Source organism: Neophocaena asiaeorientalis, unplaced genomic scaffold (genome assembly GCF_003031525.2).
Source record: "Neophocaena asiaeorientalis asiaeorientalis breed wild unplaced genomic scaffold, Neophocaena_asiaeorientalis_V1.1 scaffold218, whole genome shotgun sequence".
Taxonomy (NCBI): Eukaryota; Metazoa; Chordata; class Mammalia; order Artiodactyla; family Phocoenidae; genus Neophocaena; species Neophocaena asiaeorientalis.
This window is the reverse complement of record NW_020172818.1, coordinates 516206-535768: the sequence shown is the minus strand read 5'-3', so window position 1 is coordinate 535768 and position 19563 is coordinate 516206. Positions and strand designations below refer to the sequence as shown.

The window sequence follows — 19563 nt, the reverse complement described above, 5'->3', positions numbered from 1 at the left end:
AGGCGGACTCTCTACCACTGCGCCACCAGGGAAGCCCCCAAAGGGGCATATTTTGAAGGCTTATTGCGTCACCTAGGTTGCTCGTTGTCCTCGCCTCTCCTTGCTTGGCTAAAACCACAAGAGACAGCTGTCCTCTGCTTTCGGAAATCTAAGCACACGTTGGTTTGTGGAGTTAACTGCCCTGCGTTTATTTGCTGCACTAGCAGAGCAACGTGGGGCAGGCGGGAATCGTGAAATAGCTTACAAAACCACAAGCCTCAGCCCTTAACAACCACTTAATAAACTCCAGTTGAATCAATAAATGGCAGTTATGGTTATTGAAAACTAACACAATAAAAGGCAAAATAGTTTTTAAAAATGCAGTCATTTATATTGGTTACTTTAGATTTATTCCGAATTACCAGGCAGCATAATGATTAGGTATCCAATTACCTTTAGGGAAAATTTATTTTTAAAAAAACAGAACATCCTATGGATATCAGCTCAGTAATAATGACAAAAGCTACCCATTTATGAGATGTTGGCTAGCAAGAGAAATATATGTAGGAATATCCCCATTTTACAGATGAGTTGACCCAGCTCAGAGCAGCTGGATGACCTTCACAATCGTAGAAATAAGGATAGGGCTGGAAGTCCAGCACAAGGCTCCTAACTCTTCCTCTGTGCAGGCTCTTGCGCTCCAGAAGCATAGCTGGGGGTTAAGCAGAGAGAACAGCTCCTCTGGAACATTCTAAGAATTATTATTTTTTGTTTTTAATGTAATATATTCCTATTATGGTCATTAAGACTATGATGTAAAGACATTAGAGGGAGCAAAACAGAGCCAGACAGTGAGCCAGACATGAGACACATAAAGAAGGGTGTCTAATGATGGAATGCCTTTTACTCCTCCAAGCAAAATTTTACTCCTTTTACTCCTCCAAGCAAAATTTGGCATAGTTCTTCTCCTACCTCAGCCACTCATTCAGTTCTCTGACTCACTCTTCTTGAAAATAATCAGTTGGCCCTCCTCAGCCATTATTACATGTTGATCTGCCTCAGAGCCCTATGCATTCACCTTTCAAACATATACACACTAATATATATATATAACAGATAACTAATAAGAACTCTATTCAATATTCTATAATAACCTATATGGGAAAAGAATCTGAAAAAGAATAGATACATGTATATGTATATGTATAACTGATTCACTTTGCTGCACACCTAAAACTAACACAACATTGTAAATCAATGATTTACAATACTCCAATATTTACAATACAATACTCCAATAAAAATTAATCTGAAAAAGTAAAGTGAACATTGGTCCCACATAAAGAACATCTTGAGACATTCTGATGGTATTGAGTTACCTATCAGGCAGAAGAAATGGAGAATGGTAGGCATAGAAACATGGTTTGCAAAGGCTGGATCAAAACTAGTTTGTTTGTCAAAATTGTTGGCATATACTGCAAAAAATATACCAATGATGATTTCTATCACGGCCAGTTGGACTTTGCTTTCTTCCACAAGGAAGGGCAGCTCCTCAGATCTTAGCCCCTTCCCCGCAACTCACAAGGTATCTCATGCTGGAAAAAGGAGTTTGGAGAGAAAATATACTTTATGAAAGAAAATCCGTCATCGTCCTCAGCAAGCACAAAGCATAACCATATCATCCTGGGCTGTAATACCATCTACCTCTACAACAAACATCACACTGTCTTCCTGTGTCACTTAATGTGGCTGATTACGGTGACACCTCCTCAAAAACAGAGTCCATCTGTTTGAAGGTGTAGGTTCATTTTACTTATAAAGTTTAAGAGAAACAGAGAAATTTTGGGCAGAAGCTATACGGTCAAAGTAAAAGATAAACAGCGATAGCAAAAGATGTGGTGGATTGACAGGAACCTTACAAGCCAACCCAGGGATATGATCAGGTTGCTTGTGCCTCTTTCAATATATTTTGAGGGGAAGCAATGTGACTAATGTTAGTAATTTTAAACAAAGCAAGCCTTGTCAGTGGTAGTCGGTGGATATAAAATAATAAATATGGCCATGAGCATGTTTCTCCTACTTAGTTTTCCCACTGGCTTCTAGGATGGGGTCAGCCAATGGAAGCACTAGCAAAAATTGGAAGGTTGGAGAAAGGAGAGGCCAGCAATTTTCTTTTTTTCTCTTTTCCTGAGCTCCCTTACTGTCAGGTCTCCATGGGTTGGCTATGTCCCTGGACTAAAGGCCACATCTCCTGTCAAGCAGTCTTCTGCCCACGGGTTCCCTCTCCAGGCTTCAGAAACGGCCCCCATCCCTTGCTCCTTCAGTGGTCTGCTATTATTCGAGTACCCCTTACCCCTTGTTGACTTCCTTACCCCTGCCCACATACATGGCCCCTTTAGTAAATTATTTTCCTGAGATGTCTTTCTTTCCTGCCAGGAAGTAACTGATACATATCAAAATCGATGTATAATATCCTCAAGAGCCTGTATGGTGAAACGTCAATATTTCTTTGCATATTTAAATGAAGCACTGATGTGTAACTGTTGAAGTTTCTGCTAAGAAAGTCTGATTACTTTAACCAATAGCGGCAAATACAGCTCCTTCTATGAATATTAGCTCTTCCCTTGAGAGCACATGATTAATTTTGTCAGTTAGTCAAGAAATGAGTTTTAAGAGTTTAACATGACTAAGACTGTGAAATCAGATCACTTACTGCTTTGAAGTTCTCACAATGGCCAAAACAATCTGCTCTTTGGAAGAGTCTTTAAGCCATATAAGTTTTACCTAATACACTAATTATGTGGTAAAGAACTTAAAATACAAAGTTAATAAACATTAATATGCAGATTTTCTTCAGAAATGAAAGGGGCAACCAGTATTCTGCATATATGGGTGTTTTATCCATTGAACCTAGGTATCCTCTAACCAGATTTGGTAGCCATGGCAGAATTTGAGATAAGGCAAGAAGCTGCACCCCTCAAAATATCCCTTCACTCCTGAATGAAAAGTCAAATTTATTAATAGAGGCCAAAATAATTCTTCTGATAAAGCTTAAAATGTAAACTCTTGCTGGGAAAAGCAACCTAATTACAAATATTCCTTGGCAGTCAAGAAAAACATCATCCTTTGCTTTCTTCTATTTGAGGGCAGGTTTCAATAGAAGAAGCAAATTGAGCATAACTTGTGGCATTTTATGTGCATTTCAATAATGCAAATTTTACATAGTGCTATAAGAAATACGATCTCCCTTTATCAGCAAAGTTTGAATGAATTAAAAAACATAAATGTAATCAAGTATAGCATAGTTTCAGAGCAGGCAGGCCAAGCAAATATAAGCTGTTTCATTCAACTGCCACATGCCAGGCCCACGTGAACTGAGAAATAAAAACTCCTATCACCTTTTGCCAGGATGAAACCTGAGTTTTACGAATCTTTAATTATGTGAGGTCTTCAGGGACACATCTTTTGCATGAGATGCGTCGGCCCTGTGTTCAGATGTGGCAGGGATGACGGACAGAAGAGGACAGAGGGGATTGAAAACATGATTCTGTGATTTGTAATCAGGAGGCGAAAGAAGGAAGTGTGCGTAGCTAGAAACAGTTTTTCTTAAGTCTCTTATTTTGCTAAGCATCAACCTTTATTTTCTCTTCATACTTTAAAAATGCAACAGAAAAAAAATCTAAATCTTTAAATCACTGGCCTTGTGAATGGCTTGATCCACAGTCCCTTTAACAATGATAAGGCTGGAAGCAATTCAATGCAAATTTGTAAAACAGATGCTCTCTCTCTCTCTCTCTCTCTCTCTTTCTCTCATTTAAAGTTCTCTACTTGATGAAATGAGGAATGCTTATGTCATGCTTTTAGTAATATAATTTTATTAAATTTGAAGTACTGTAAGCCACTACTTAAACAGCAATTCAAAGCTTAAAAGAATGTTTTGGTTTGAATTGCCTCTGTTTCCCTCAGGTGGAGAGTTGAACTTCACCACACCTGTAGCTCATCGTCTTGAAGCCTGAAACAGAGCTCCAGGCAATAGCCACTTCACACATATGTTTTGGGAATACCTGCTAATAGGAAAATGTGTTCAGGTCTTGATTTTTCAAGAAAACTATGTGCAGAGAATGGATAAATGTCCAAACAACCTTCCAAAAAGAACCATAAAACATTCCAATACTAAACTTCACACATAAAGAAGAGACAGTTTAAAATTCAATATCTGCAATATTATTTACCCTTTTCAACGGGTCAGCATTTATATGACAGGGTGTTCCTTGGGCTCCTATAGTACACAAATTGCCCATCAATAGAATATGTCTCATACTACTAGTGTCAGACTAAAATCCTCAAAATCAACTCCATTTCTTTAGATGTACAAAAATATATTGGTTACCATGAGCCACATCTAGATTAGAATATAATATGGTACGAGAAGATGTAGGTGTCAAATTGAAAAGGAATTAGGATAACTGATCCTGTATCGCACAGCACTACACTGAACATGGTGGCCACTAACTTTTAATATTCGCATATGGATTTCTGAGATTTATTATATACAAAAGAATCTTTAAAAATGCTTATATTTTCATAACAAGTAAGGCCAACACATGTGTTTGTAAAACCAACTCTTTGTAAAATGATTTGCCATGACAAAAATATATAAAAAGTTTCTGGTAAAATGAAAGCATCTTATTTTACCTGGACAAATTTGTATTACTGAATTTGCACTCTCTAACATAAAGATTATTTTAGAAAAAGTCACTAATTTAATATTATTTATTTATAAGCAATCCTAGGCATTGCCAAAACTTGTATGAAAACCTCCCAGAAAAGGAAACTGCTTTTCTCTAACTTGTGATAGCAGTAAGGCACATCAAAGGAGAGTTTGTCTTCGTGAAAATTTCTTTGCACTTCAAATTTTCTGTTTGTATAAAGGCATGGGCATTTTGGTATCAAATGAAAGGCAACTGCCAACAACACAGATTAAGTATTTCAGAAATAACCTGTTTCCAAATGTAAAACAAAATCACTATTTCCTTAGATCACATCTTTAACTGAAAACGTGAAGATTAAGGGCTTGCTGGTAAAATGAAGAAAAAAAATCATCCAAGGCATATTCATATTGTTTTAAATTTTTGATAACTACAAAGACATATGCTGATTGTTCGGGATACAATTAGCAACTGCTTGCATATCCAACCTTAAAGCAAATTTTTTAAACTAATTCAACTCTGCTTCCTACTTTTTCATTAATTACTAGCTAAGGGACTTGAAAGTGCTCTAATGAATTTTACATTAGATTCTCCAATGTGAACAGTGTATATTATCACAGCATCTAGTAAACGCATAAATTGGTTTTTCCAAGTTGCATTCTGAGCAGTTGCAAAGATTCTGGCTGGATTTTACAAGATTTAGTATTAGAGATTGAGCTGAAAAGAATTTTTACGAGAAACAAGTTGCTGTAATCACATTTCCCAGGTCATAAATCTAGCTTACTATTTTATAATAATCTGTCCTATTTCTCAAAGTTCTTATATTTTTCTCCTGTGGCTCAGAAAGAAGAGAATGAATCCCACCTATATTGATTTCTAAATACGCATTAAATAAGGCTTAAAATATTTCTGCTATACTAGCTTTCCATAAATTTCATATTATAAATTACCATGCAGTCATTAGCCAACCGCTACATTTTGGATTCAATGCTTATGGTTTATGACTTCACAACCATTTACCATCTTCATAAAATTCTTTGAAATCACAGAAGTTTCAGAAAACTATACACAAACTGAGCAAGAAAAGGCAGAGCACTGCACCCAAATCCAGCAAGAAACAGGAAGAACCTTAAAACTGCCTTATCAAAGAGGAAAATACAGATTACCATGGAAACCTCATGGAAAACTTTCTTTTATAAAATATTTCTCTAATTTCATAGCTAGATAAAAGATCCCCTATTGAGCATTGTCCAATAAGACATGACATCATAAATGGCACATCATCCTTAATTGAACGTATATAGCAAATATATTGATATTATTGATCACAATTGACATGATACAGCAAACTCATATTGGGACTAAGTATACAACAGAGCTCCAAGTTAGCAAAAGGCAGGTACAGACTCTCAATAACTAGTCTTAAAAGTGTCAAAAGCCACCACAATTTGCACTGCTTAAAGATTAGTATCTGATAACAATCCTGTTATTATGTTTATGAATACTTAATAATGCTCTCAGAAAATCATTTGATTTTCACAGTTATCCCCTCAAAACTGTTTTTCCTGATCAGGTTGTCAACATAATCATATATGCAGTTCTGCTGTTCACCATAAAGACTTTACTTCCTAGAGAAAATGTTGCTCAAATTCATCTCTCATCCTTGCAGTATAGTGTATAGGTGGTTTTTTTTTTTACTAACTCTTCTTTCTCATGATTTAGATAAAAGAAGACACGTGTAAGTTGAAAAAATAAAGCTAACAATAGTTCTTCGTAGCCAGAATCAAAGTGTGGTATTTCATCAACCCAGCTTTGCTCCTCAGAAGTTTGAGGGTCCATTAAAAATATCTATTATCAGAGTCAAAGTAGTTTTGGTCCCACCTGTCACTACCTTAATTACGGCATTGCCTAGGAATTTCACGGACAGCAAAACTGCTGGTTTAGGCTCATAATTTTGGAACACCTTAAAAAAATATTCTATCAACGCTTAGATTTAAATAGAGTTTCTATTTCAATTGTGCAAACTGTTAAACATTAAAATCCACTGCAATGAAACAAATATCAAAGCTCTCATGGACATTATACTCTTCAGCTGTTTTCACAATTGGCTCACATTTTGCAAGGAATTCAGAAATCCAAAAGAAATGTCCTTAACTCTTTCACTGCTAAGTTCTATAATCAAATACTAGAAATAATCTATGGATTATCAAAGGTAGAGAATTTCTAAATACCTGCAGGAAGAACAGCTTTGTGATTTTCCAGCAAACTGCAGCAAGCAGGAGAAAGGGAAAAACCCTCACACAATCATGCATTTAAAAAAAAAAATCTACTCTGCAGACACTGCTTCCTTAGATTGAGACACATTTAACAGCGACACTGCCAAAAAGACACAGAAGATATATCCACAGAATCCAGTTCTATCCCAAAATTAGAGCTGCATTGCACACATTTTTAGAAACGTGAATCTCAGCAAACACAACTGTATTTTATTGACAGCATTAAAAATAAACACAACATAGAAATAGTGAGCCTTTCCTATTCCATTTCAACTTCGGTACCATGCTCTACCAGCCTCCATTAAAAAAAAAAAAAAAAGTCATTACCTGTATGAAGAGAACCTGTTAATAGCCTGAGAAGGTACTGGGCAAATTTCAATATTTCACGTTTACATCGTTTTCTACAGCCACTCATCTTAAGCAACAAGGTATTCCTCTGAGAAGAGCCAGAAGTCTTTGCCAATAGAAAAAAGACAGTCTCTGAGGGGAAACTTCTGTCTCAGTTTATGTCACAGGCTGCCTTACAACTCCTGTGGAATTAGCTGTTAGTGCCTGAATCAGAAATTCCTTTAAAAAGCTAGAGAAGCCGGATATAGATAGAACGGTAACAGGGTGGTGAGAAAGGGCTGCTTCTCAGGTCACCAAGTTCTTCTGTGGCAACAGATAGGCTGCCGGTTCCCACGTGTAGTAACCCACGGTGGCTCAGCTCCACATCCCCTCTCCAGGAGCAATCACAACCTCACAGACCATTCAGAGGGAGGCGGGGCCTGCAATGCCAGCTCATCAATGAATCAGCATGTAAGCAGGTGAGGGGACAGATGACAGGTCACTGGGGCTGAAACCCTTTGGATATCAGTAAAAGGAGCCCACAGATGCCATCAAGCCTGCTGGGGAGGAATCTCATTGTCCAAGGCTGTACAAAATGATTCCCCCCGCCAAAAAGGCAAGTAGGAAAGCATGTTGTTCAAGGTCAGACACCAGACAATTCCCTGATACAGTGTTAATCAGATTCAGAAAGCCTAAATGGTGAAAAGGCTCATTTGAGAAGCTGACCCTGATTCTAAACAGATTTGAAGATTTACTACCAAATAGAGGCAAAGCTCTTTTGTCACAGATAAATATATTCCACTTCATGGGCACAGAGGTGGAAAATAAGCTGTTACCTAAATCTGGCTGTGTTTTCTGCACTGTCCAGGCTCAGGGATTTGAAAATCAGGGGGGAAAAAAAAATCATTGTCTCCTTTAAAATACAGTAGCCTGGAAACCACAACTCTTAAGCCCCTATACTTGCTTCCAGGCAACAGAGCTCCAAAACTAATTTACTGCATTATCCTAAGAGAACGACTGCCTCAGTTTCCTCATATTTCTAAAAGGTAAACTGCAACTTGCTGGCTCCTTACCAGTTGATTTAATAGTGAGAACAATTGCGAGAGCTCACAATTTTCACAAAGAACTATTCTATTAAAGATAGTGTTACAGAGGTAGGCAGTTGCTATGAAAGCTAGAAAACTTCCTTGAATGTGCAGTTTTGGGGTTTTCTTTTGTTGTTGTTGTTTTTCATTCCTGAGTGCCTTGGGCAGTTTCTAAGGTTTGTCGACACTCTATATTTCCAGGGTGTTTGGTAATTTATTTGTTTTTGCTTATTTTGTGTGTGTGTGTGTGTGTGTGTGTGTGTGTGTGTGTGTGTGTGTATCTCCTTGATATCTCCTTGATACTTAGTATATGATACCTCCTTGATATTTAATGCCCGTGGATGTGCCTCCTCCATATTTTACATACCTAGACAGGCCATTTTTTTTTCTGACAGTTGTAATAATTCTACTTGGAGCTAATACTTCCCAACAATACTATACATGAAATGATGTTCGTTCATTGTCCAAGGCTGTACAAAATGATTCCCCCCGCCAAAAAGGCAAGTAGGAAAGCATGTTGTTCAAGGTCAGACACCAGACAATTCCCTGATACAGTGTTAATCAGATTCAGAAAGCCTAAATGGTGAAAAGGCTCATTTGAGAAGCTGACCCTGATTCTAAACAGATTTGAAGATTTACTACCAAATAGAGGCAAAGCTCTTTTGTCACAGATAAATATATTCCACTTCATGGGCACAGAGGTGGAAAATAAGCTGTTACCTAAATCTGGCTGTGTTTTCTGCACTGTCCAGGCTCAGGGATTTGAAAATCAGGGGGGAAAAAAAAATCATTGTCTCCTTTAAAATACAGTAGCCTGGAAACCACAACTCTTAAGCCCCTATACTTGCTTCCAGGCAACAGAGCTCCAAAACTAATTTACTGCATTATCCTAAGAGAACGACTGCCTCAGTTTCCTCATATTTCTAAAAGGTAAACTGCAACTTGCTGGCTCCTTACCAGTTGATTTAATAGTGAGAACAATTGCGAGAGCTCACAATTTTCACAAAGAACTATTCTATTAAAGATAGTGTTACAGAGGTAGGCAGTTGCTATGAAAGCTAGAAAACTTCCTTGAATGTGCAGTTTTGGGGTTTTCTTTTGTTGTTGTTGTTTTTCATTCCTGAGTGCCTTGGGCAGTTTCTAAGGTTTGTCGACACTCTATATTTCCAGGGTGTTTGGTAATTTATTTGTTTTTGCTTATTTTGTGTGTGTGTGTGTGTGTGTGTGTGTGTGTGTGTGTCTCCTTGATATCTCCTTGATACTTAGTGTATGATACCTCCTTGATATTTAATGCCCGTGGATGTGCCTCCTCCATATTTTACATACCTAGACAGGCCATTTTTTTTTCTGACAGTTGTAATAATTCTACTTGGAGCTAATACTTCCCAACAATACTATACATGAAATGATGTTCGTTTACAATAGAGAAAGTACTCCTGGAACCACAGACTTAACAAGATCTGGTAGTAACTCGCTCTTTTCTGTAACTCTCCCATATGTCCACCAGACTCAGTGATGTCATCATCTGAAGGAGATAATGAAGCATGCTTTCCGAGAATTTTTAGGACTTCAGTTGGAAGTATCTGAGATAAAAACAGGTTTATAAACAAAGGTTAGCAATACACTTCTTAAAGTTCTTTCTCCCATGCATTTGCCATGAGTGATGGCATCCCAAAGCTTGAAATTGGCAGAAGAAATACACTATTGTAGTTCCAGAGCTGGGACAAATTATTTGAAAGCCCCACTTTCTTATCTATAAAATGGGTAACAGGACACTGTTCATTTGTTGGAGAGTGAAATAAGATATGGTACAGATGGCATTAAGCAGAGCACTTTCATTCATTTATGCAGAAATTATGTATTGAGCACTTGTTTTGTTCAATACATGGTTCTAGGTGCTGGCAATACAGCAGTAGTGAAAAAAGGCAAAGCCTCTGCACACACAGAGCTTACACCTTAGATTAGAAAACAACAAATTAACAAAGAATAAATAAAAAATATCACATATAAATAGATGCTATGGAGACTATTAAAAACCCGATTAACAGAATAGAAGGTGAGTAGATTGAACGGTCAATGAAAACATTTCTTCTTCTGGAATACAGATTACAAGAAGGAGACAGCCATCAACCATAAGACGTTCAGGCGAAAGAGCACGTCAAGTAGAGTGAAAAGCTTGTGCCAACACCACCAGCTGGAGAAGAGCTTGGCATCCTCAAGGAACAGAAAGAAGGGTGTGACTGCTGAAGCATACTGAGTCAGGAGAGCCTTATAGGAGATGATTTCATAGGGGAGGCCAGGGCCTACAAACCAGGGCCTACTAGTACGCAGGGTCGTATAGCCAGGGTAAGGAATTTGGATTTAGTCCATGTGAGCTGGAAAGTCACTCCAGGGAGTAGGAAAATTATATGATCTCTCTGCTACGTAAAGGATGAACTGTAGAGGAGCGAGGTTAGAAGACTGAACACCTACGAGGGGCATCGCAGTAGTCTAGGGGAGGATGATGGTGGCATGGCTTGGAGTGGAAATGAGAAGTGGTTGATTTCTGGATATATTCTGAAACAGAATTAGTAGGGTTGAAAATGAGGGAAAGCGAAAAATTAAGGATGACTTAGTCTGAGGCTTGAACAATTAGATAGATAACTCTAATGAATTAGTAAAATAAAACAACTGTGGGTAGACTATGACAGTTGAGAAAGTCAAAAGTTCTACTTTGGACATATTAGCATTGAGGTTCTGTTTCTTTGTTTTAGCAAAGTGTTTTATTCAAAGCTTCTCAGCACCATTTAGTTGTCAGAAAGAACGGATATCCCCTTTTCGTGCCCACCCAACTCCCAATTCCAGAGGCAGAAGTTAAACCATTTGGCAAGAGATCCAGCTAATGATTATAATTCAGATCATGATAAGGCTTGGGTTGTTCTCTCACCTACTTTCTCCAACCCTCTACTCAACCCGTGACTCAAGTAGAGCTGTGTTCCCCTGCAGTTCAGAACGATAGGAAGGAATCATGTCAGTCAGTTTTGATCAACCTCACATTCCTGGCCTATTAGAGGCACATAAAATTACCTTGAAAAAACTGAATTCAGTGACTGCCACCTAGGAGGGACAGTGTTACTGTCAGGCAGTTTTGAGAGCTCAAATATTAGGGTACCCTCCCCCTACTCTAGTCTCAGAACAAGGAACACTGAGTCTGTTTTCTCTCCACACACCTCAATTGCTCATCCTCTCCTGCCTTATAAAACAGACACCGAACCGAACTGGTGTGACAGACTTGAGACAAACAATTACATCTGATTAAAATGCTAAGAGACCCTGAGCTGTTGGAGATGAGGAGAGTCGATAGTATGAGCTGATCTTTCCTTCTTTTTTCTTTAGAGAGTATTTTGTTTCAGCATAAAGCACACTTTCCCAAAGAGGCTCCTGGAGGAGAAATCCAAGAGTCTGACTGTGTCCGGTGGGAACACACAGTCACCTGTGTAACTCTGGCTTCAGTCCCTGGATCTGTCCTTTGCAACTACTTCAGGTCCCATGGGAGGAGGAAAAGCTGGAGGCAATATCACTCGGCCAAAGCCCCCATAGGGTCCCAGGCTGGCAGGACAATGGGTTCCTGCTCTAGTACAGCTAGCACCTCTTCAGGGACATGCTTCCTGTCCAACACCACTTTGTAGACATATTCAGAGAACCACTCATCTGTCATGCACAGGTAACCTTTGTGACCATGGTCTTCACTCCACAAATTTTCCACTCTCCATTTCACAAAAGCACCCTCCTAATCATCCTTTTCTGAGACAGCAGTGAATGTCACGGCGTGGGTCATAAGTGACTCACCAAAAGTCAGCCTCTCAGCTTTATTCATGTTCTTCATGGAGACACCAAACACTAACTCAAGGTCATAGACATTCATGTCACTGAGGCCCAACTTGCCACTGAAGTGTTTTCCAACATCTCAGCCAAACCATATAGCCTCTCCATCTGTGATGGAGGCAGCAACCATCTTCTGCAATAAGTCAATGGGCTGGTTGTTTATATATAGAGTTTTTCTCCCTCCAACCATATTGCTTAAGTAGTCCACTGTGTAAAGTTCATTGTACTTGTGCTGGGGCCGAGGGTCATTCACTAAACAAATCTTATCTTCCATATTGAAGAGTGGCTTGACATGTTCCCTGTAAAACTTCAAGGGTGTTATGGGGCCAATCTTTTGACAGTTTTTATCTTTGTCTTGATATTCCCAGGCGAACGTCTCTGGTGGATTACCCAAATAGATGCACACCACTCTGCACACCTCCTCCATCGTGGTACCCTGTGTGGCTGAGATTTCTCCTTTGGTTGTGCTGTCGTATACCAGGTTCCGTAGTCATACACAGAATTCTCTCATCTTGTGATTCAGAATATCATTCATCCTTCTGGTTGCCTCTGTTGTATAAGATTCAGGGAAGCACTTAGCAATAACACCATATTTTTCAACAATATTGACAAGCATATCCCATTATCCTCCATTATTTGCAGGATTCGTAAGCAAATACTGCACCAGCCTACCATCCTCAGGCTCCTTTTTCTGCGCTGTGTCCACAAAAGCATTTAAGAAGAAATAACAGCATTCAACCTTGTCCCAGAAAAAGAGGTAAGATTGACTAAATTCAAATTCTTCAATATTTAATTTTCTCATGAATGGAAGTCTCATAACATTCAGACAAGGAAAGATCCAGCATCGCCCCGAGTTCTTCTGGTTGGTGACGGGCTTGCCTTCCAGATGCACAGCCTGTTGGAACACGTGCTGAACACCCTGGACCGTGGCCCTCTTCAGACAGATGTCCAGCAGGTCGTGGGTGGTGCCGGCATGCTGGGCCAGTACGAACTGAGGATCGGAATTCAGTTTCTGAAGCAGAGCAGCTACCTTCCCCGAATTCAGTCCTGCCACGTTGTTCATGGTGCCCACGCTGCCCGGCAGGGGAACGGTAGTTTCGAGGTCCTCAGGCAAGCGCCAGGACTGCACAGCGGTTCGCTGCCTAAGCTGCCCGACCTGCCTCTCCCACTGAGATATTTTTAATGTATTCAAAGTTTAATACATTTTTCAATTAACCCATTCATTTAAAAATATCTCTTTAAAAGGAGAAAAGCACTACAGAACCTGCAGATATCAGAGGATACTAGGAAAATACTACATAAACGCTAGAGAAATAAATTTGACAATTTAGATGAAATGGACAAATTGTTTTAAAAAAATCTACCAAACATGAAATAACAGATAATAATTTGAACGGTCCTATAATTGTTAAGTAAATTGAATTTACAATTTGAAAACTCCCCCTCAAAAAAATCTTCAGGCCACACGGTTTCATTGGAGAATTCTACCAAATATGTAAAGAAGAATTAACACCAATTCTTCACAATATCTTCAAGAAAGTAGAAAGGAAGTAACACTTCCTAATTCACTTTATGAACCAGTATTATTACCCTAATAAAGACAATACCAAAAAAGGAAACTACAGACAAACATCTCTCATTAATACACATTCAAAAATCCTTAATAAACATTAACAGAAAAATTCAGCAATACATAAAAAGAATGATCTACCACAACCAGGTGTGGTTCAGTCTAAGGCTCCAAGGTCGCAAGACTGAGTTGATATGGAAAAAGCAAAGTAATTTACCATATTAACAAGCTAAAGAAAAAATATCACATATCTTGATTCAGAAAAAAATATATGACAGAGTTAACATGCATTCATAATTTTTAAAAAAAAATCTCAGTGAAATAGGAATAGAGGGCAACTTCCTCGACTTGATAAAGCACACCTACAAAAACCTACTGGTAACATTATACTTAATGATTAGAGACTGAATGGTTTCACCCAAAGATTAGGAATGAGGTAAGAATGTCTGCTTTCATCAGCATTATTCAATATAGAGTTGGAAGTAGTACCAGTGCAATAAGATAAGAAAGGAAATTAAAGACATACAGACTGTAAAGAAAAAAATAAACATCCTATTTGAGGATGACATGATTGTCTATGTAGAAAATACAAAAAAAACCAAAAGAACTTAAAAGTACTCCTAGAATGAATAGTGAGTTCAGCAGTCATAGAATACGAGCTCAACATTAATTGTACTACTGAGAAGTCATTTGTACTAGCAATAAACATAAAAATTAAGACACAGTATCATTAACAATGGCTCAAAAAAATGAATACTGAAGTTTAAATCTAACAAAACATGTATGAAATTTGTATGCTGAAAATAACAAAACCTCTGGAGAAGGAAATAAAAGATTTGAATAAACAGAGAGATACTCGCGTTCATGTATTAGAAGACTCAACACAGTAAAGATGCCAATTCTTCCCAAACTGACATACGGTTTAACAGTTCTAATCAAAATATGAGCAAGACTATTTTTAATATAGAAAATATTATATTAAATATACGGAGAGTAAAAGAAACTAGAATAGCTGAAACAATTTTTAAAAGAAGATTAAGTCTTTAAATAATTCTACCTGATTTCAAGAGTTATGCAGCTTCACTAGTTAAGACTGTGGTATTGGTAGAGAGATGGGCACATAGTTCAATGGAACAGAATAGAAAACCTAGAAGTAAATCCACACAATTATCCACAACTGATTTTTGACAGAGATGCCAAGAGAAAATCAGTGGAGGAAAGAGAGCCTTTCAACAGATGGTGCTGGGGCAATTGGACATCTATAGGCAAAAACTGAACCTTCACCAAGATCTCACATCTTATACAAATATTACCTCACGAAGGATCACAAAATTAAACGTAAAACTACAAAAGTTTAAGAAAAAATAAGAGAAAGTCTCTACAATTTGGGGCTAGGTGAAGATTTTTCAGACTTGACACCAAAGGATTATTTATAAAAGCAAAATTGCTAAGTTGGATGTCATCAAATTTTAAAACTCTCACTCATTTAAGAGGATGAAAAGTCAAGCTCCAAAGTGGGAGAAAATATTTGCAAACCACATATCTGACAAAACACTATTATCTAGACTATATAATGAACGTACAAAACTCAACAGGAAAATGCATACAACCCAGTTAGAACATGAACAAAAGACATGAAGACATTTCACCAAAATAAGGTATTCAAATGGCAACAAAGCACATGCAAAGATGTTTGATACCATTAGTCATTACTGAAATGAAAAATAAAATTACAGTGAGTCCATCATTACACATCTAGCTGAATGGCTAAAATGAAAAACTAGTGATAAGACCAAAGGCCAGTAAGGATGCAGAGACACTGGACCATTCAGACATTGCTGGTGGGAATGTAAAATGGTACAGCCGCTCTGAAAAACAGTCTGGTAGCTTTTTAAAAAAATTCTAAACATATATCAACCATTTAACCCAGCAATTGCACTCCTGAGCATCTATCCCAGAGAAATGAAAATATATGTTTAGACAAAAATCTTTACATAAACCCTTATAGCATTTTTGTCTATAACAGCCCCAAACTGGAAACAACCTATAAACAAACAGTGATTCATACACACCAGCAAGAAAAAAGGAATGAACTGTTGATACCTACAACCTGGATGAATCTCAAGGAGATTATGCTGAGCAGGGGAGGGGTTGGGGGGGAAGCCAATCTAAAAAGGTTACATACTGCACGATTATATTTATGTAACAGTCTTGAAATGACAAAATTTTTTAAATGGATGACAGATTAGTGGATGCCAAAGATTAAGGAAAGGGTAGGGGCCAGAGGGAAGTGAATGTAGCTATAAAAGTGCAACATGATAGATCCTTGTGCTGATAGAAATACTGTCAATCGACATTGACTGTATCAATGTCAATATCCTAGTTGTAATATTCTACTAGAGTTTTGTAAGATGTTACCATTGGGGGAAACTAAATACTTTACCATGGATCTCTTTGTATCATTTCTTACAATTGCCTGTGAATTTACAATTATCTCAAAATACAGAGTTCACTTAAAATTAAATAAATTAAAAGTTTTAAATACCTTTTGAACACCTATTACGCATTACTAACTATTTTAGGTTCTGAATACACACAAGTGAACCAAACAGACAAAACAGTGATTCATGGAGCTTACATCATGATGAGGGGAAAAGACAATAGAGTGGGACAAGGAGAATTGAATATGCTGAATGAAGGGAGGGGATGGTGGTACAAGTAAAATGGGGTGATCATTGAGTCCTCATCGAGCTGATATTTGGGTAAGCATTTGAAGAAGGCAAGGTACAAGAGTAAGCCATGTGGATACCTAGAGTACACATATGGGTACCTGCTCTGTATATGCATATTTCTGTAATCTCTGAACAGTTAATTAATACTCTATAAACCATTCTGTTGAGGAACTTTCTTGAAATCAGCCCTTAGGGCTCATTTTTGATGTTAAAGCCCAGAGCACCAATCTGACCAATTTTTCCTCTAGGAAAGGCAACTATAAATCACCAATTTTGTTGGTGAATCCATTGCCTGTGTCTATTTACCACTGGGGATGTGTACGGAAAATATTGTTGCTTAATGCTATCCTCAGGAACTTACAAAACAGAATTAGGAAAACAAATATAAAATGTCACAGAGCGTTAGAAAACAAAAAAGAAAAATGCTCTTAGTTATCAGCTAATTTGGATTAATACAACGATTACCTCCTATAATATATCAATAACCAAGGCTGCATGTTCAAAAAGAACAGACGTCCTTAACGTTTCAGAAGCGCTTGAGTAAAAGCCACTGTCATTCACAGAGAAATGTGAGTAAACTTCACAACAGCTCACGAGGGCTCAAGGCTTTTCTGGATGAACAAACTAGTTAGCACTGTTAGCACATGGTACAGAGGCTACTAAAGTTAACTGAAGTACAGTTACAGCTAAATTTAATTTAAAGGCAAGCCGGTACATCATGCAGTAAAAACCAAAGGTCCTACAATGAGAGATGATTCCACAGTCAACCACTGGTCTTGTTAAGTAACTTACAGGGAATGTGAAAGTACAGGCTCATTTCAGCATGCATCTCTCCTAGTTACATTTTGGAATTGTATTTATTTTTCTGACCAGCCCTTCTTGAGAAGTCCAAATCCAGGTAAAGCAAATCTTAAATACACTTGGATTATGCTCATTGCTCCTTGGAATGGAAAATTAAATAAATAAATAAATAAATAAACATGATTGATTAAGGGAAGAGTGTTGGCTTTCCTTCAAGGAAGAATCCAGTAATTCTCAAAAAGACTCCTGCCCCATGAAGTTTTCCCCCAAATGCTGCTCCTCTCAATACATGTTGGTGTATTTGGTGTGCCTCAGTAGGAATAGACATTATGATGCTTTTCCAATTGTCACAAGTTGCAAAATTAAACATGTGCAGCTTAAAAATAGCTCACCATGGGGCTGCAGAGAGAAGCAGAGCAGAGCCTTGCGGCAAAGTCACAGGTTTTGAAAGTGGGTCTTGATAAAATATCAGACTAGGTAGTTGTCCATTAGAGAGGAATGTGCCAGAGGTAGGTCCATTATTATTCCAGAAACATCACTATCCGCCTACTTCAATGAATAAAGAGCATACCAACACACGAATAACTTTTGCATCAACTTTGGAAACAGCTTTGAGACTACAAAGCAAGTCAAAAATCAAACCTACTGGCTGGAGAAGTCCCCATTTCATGTGCCTAGGTCTAAATCAACCCAAAAAACCCATCTAAATAGTATTCTAGGTAACACCTAGATAATATAATAATTCATTAGACTATCCATAATTTGCTGTGATAAAATGAGAACAAAACTATTGATAGATATGAGAATTCTGCATCACACTGGCATAAAAGAGGTGAGATAGCACAAATATTTACATGCAAATAGATCCATAGAAGTATGTATTTAATACAAATCGTGAGATTTTAAAATACCCAGATGGCTGAAGTTGTAGCTATTTTTTGTTTGCTAATTAAGAGGGAGAAACATAGATTTTCATACATGTGAATTCAGAGGTAAGTGAAAATTGTTTACGACATAGTTTAGGGAAAGAGTCTGTTGTAAATATGTGCCAGCAAGAGCTGAGTGAGGACTCCTTCGATGGGGCTCCACCTACCCGGAGCCCTATCTAAAAGCCTGATTATTATTGTTACGGGAGCTGGGAACAGATAGATGTATTTTGCTGACGGAGAGCCCTGAAAGAGTCAGATGCATGCGTTGTACTTCAAAGAAGTCAACAGGAAGAACTTGGAAGCAGGGTAGACTGAGGTACTAGTAGGAGGAAAGTTGCCACCTTCCCAGCCACAGATTTACTCCCAGATTATAAAAAGGAGGACCATTCTTTCACAAAAGAAGGCTGAAAACCACATCTTGAAAAAATTTATATTAGCTTATTTTCTTTGTGATAGATTCCCCCCCCGCCCCACTCTCTAATGAGCCATATAGAGTTAAGGAACTGGGTTCTAATTTAGCGCTGAAATTAAATATCAAGTTAGTTACCTTTACTTAGACTCATTCTACTATTAAGCAGGTTTGTAATCCCCTGCATGAAAAAAATGCATGTATTATTAAGAATATAAAAATAATATCCTATAAGTATATAGCAATTTTAAAGTGTTCGTATATAAATACTTTTACTTTATTGAGATCCCTGGAACTTATTCACTTCAATTTTACCCACACTCCTCCCCAGTTTTTCGCAAAGTATGGTCCTTGACCTATTTTCATCAGAACTAGCTGTAATGTAATGCCTGTCTGAAAGATTTCTTGCCTGCCTCTCCCCTGCCCCTTCCACATAAAGTCACAGAATTCTTGGGTTTGGGTAGGAAATGTTACAAATTTAGAATCTCCTGAGTTCTCAAAAAACACAGACTTTTGATCATCAAAGCAACCTAAACCAACTTCCGTCTTGGAACGCAAAGTCAAAGAAAAGTCAATTGCAACTTGAAGATGATAAAATTACGATTCTATGAATGTTTCAATAATCCACCAGATATTACTGCCTAAAGTCACCTACAATTGTTGACAGCCTGGGATATCATCTTAGTAATGCATCCCCTGCCTTCCATTTCAAAACAAATCACGAGTGAAGGAAGCTTCATTTTCACTTATATCAAAGGCAATCAATAGGCTGGTTTAACACAATCAGGTTGCTCATTTGGCTTCAGCAAAAGTCATGAACCAAAAGCAGTCCTGTGGTGTCTATTCAAATCTAATGGACACACACAGGCGTGGTGACACTGG

The 19563-nt window shown here is 37.9% G+C and overlaps 1 protein-coding gene and 1 pseudogene across 1 annotated transcript in view; both read right to left on the bottom strand.

The window, feature by feature from the left end:
* The window catches only part of KCNIP4 (potassium voltage-gated channel interacting protein 4), a 1180242-nt gene that overhangs the window by 922386 nt on the left and 238293 nt on the right, over nucleotides 1-19563 (bottom strand). The window lies entirely within an intron of this gene.
* Nucleotides 11933-13318, bottom strand: LOC112397591 (bleomycin hydrolase pseudogene; annotated as a pseudogene).